Genomic DNA, 1,659 nt, shown 5'->3' on the forward strand with positions numbered 1-1,659 from the left:
GGTTTCGTGCCCTGGTCCGGGAAGATCCCACATGCTGCGGAGCGGCTAGGCCCGTGAGCCATGGCCGCTAAGCCTGCGCGTCCGGAGCCTGTGCTCCGCAACGGGAGAGGCCACAGCAGTGAGAGGCCCGTGTACCGCAAAAAAAAAAAAACCAAACAAACAAAACTTTATATGCTTATGTAAAAATGAGTATGTTTGTTATGAAAACATAGAAAAGTATGAGGATAAAAATAAGATACTACCCCCATACCCCCTCAGCTAGGACATTGTAATCAACTGGTGACAATCAACTGGTGACAATCAGTCTTATTGTGATGACTCTTAAAATCTGTTCTTTCCCTTTTCAGTTTCCCCAAATAGGCAAATATTACCATGATTGATCCAATTTCTTAGACCAAAACCTCGGACTCATCCACAATCCCTCTCTTTATCTTACTCCCCATATCATCAAGTTATATAGACTGCTTTGAAAGTATGTCTAGAAACTGACTATTTCTCTCACCTTGACCACTGTCATCTTAGTCCAGGTGACCATATCTTACTTGCTTGGATGGTGACAATAGCCCCATCATAGATTTCTTGTTTGGACAATAACAAAAGCCTCCTCAAATATTCTCCATTTCCATTTTTTTTTGCCCTACTAGTTTTATTCCCTACACAGTAGCCAGAGTGTTTTAAAAACATAAACTAAATTACTTTCTGACTCAAAACATTTCAGTGATTTCCCATACTTAAAATAAAAAAATTCTTACAATAGCAAAAATGGCCAGTAAGCAACGGTCACAAAATCCTTTTAATTTCTTAAACATACCAAGCTTATATCTACCCCAGGGCCTTCATACTTACTATTTTTTCTGCCTGGAACAGCTCTTATCTTAAATGTTTGCATGCTCTTATCTTAAATGTTTTCCCTTTACATCACTTAAGTCCACACTCAAATACCACCACCTTAGAGTGGCTAGCCCTGACCTTCCCACCTAAATTAGTCCCTGGCTGCCACCCCTCACCATTCTCTATTCCTTTACTTGATTATTCTTCATAATACTTATCATTATCTAAAGGCAAACTATATAATTATTTGTTCCTTTTTTGGGGGGTTGTATTTATTTATTTATTTTGGTCTTTTTCTTTTTTTTTTTCTTCTCACTACTTTGTCCTCAACGCTTAACATAATGTTTAACACATACTAGGTGCTCACTAAATACTTGTAAAAGAATGAATTTGCAGATAGAGGGATAGATAATTTTACAAAAAAGGATCATAGTCTTTATACTTTTAAAAATAAAAATTACTACATTGAACATATATTTAGCAGAAGAAAAAGAAGTTGAAATAAAGCTGAAGGAATCACTTACCTTTGGAAAAATGTTTCTTCACAAGACGAAATACTAGTTGCCAACTAATGGCTCTAAAGAAAAAAAAAACCAGAAAACATTAAGGGATGGTGATTATGTTGCTATGTTTTTTCAACAACATTTGTAGAGAAGGAAATAGAGTGTAACAGAAACAATTTAAACTTAAATGAAATTTATATTTTCAAGATTATTAGGTTGGGGCTTCCCTGGTGGCGCAGTGGTTGAGAGTCCGCCTGCCGATGCAGGGGGACGCGGGTTCGTGCCCCGGTCCGGGAAGATCCCACATGCTGCGGAGTGGCTGGGC

General features: G+C 38.0%; 1 protein-coding gene across 2 annotated transcripts in view; it reads right to left on the reverse strand.

Annotated features, from left to right (window-relative positions):
* Positions 1 to 1,659, reverse strand: part of CPN1 (carboxypeptidase N subunit 1) — a 59,149-nt gene that overhangs the window by 46,187 nt on the left and 11,303 nt on the right. For both annotated transcript variants that reach the window (XM_028481643.2, XM_007108785.2), the window contains exon 2: positions 1,356 to 1,408. The gene's annotated coding sequence lies outside the window, so the exon portion shown is untranslated. The remainder of the gene's footprint in view (positions 1 to 1,355; positions 1,409 to 1,659) is intronic.

This window comes from Physeter macrocephalus, chromosome 20 (genome assembly GCF_002837175.3).
Source record: "Physeter macrocephalus isolate SW-GA chromosome 20, ASM283717v5, whole genome shotgun sequence".
NCBI lineage: Eukaryota > Metazoa > Chordata > Mammalia > Artiodactyla > Physeteridae > Physeter > Physeter macrocephalus.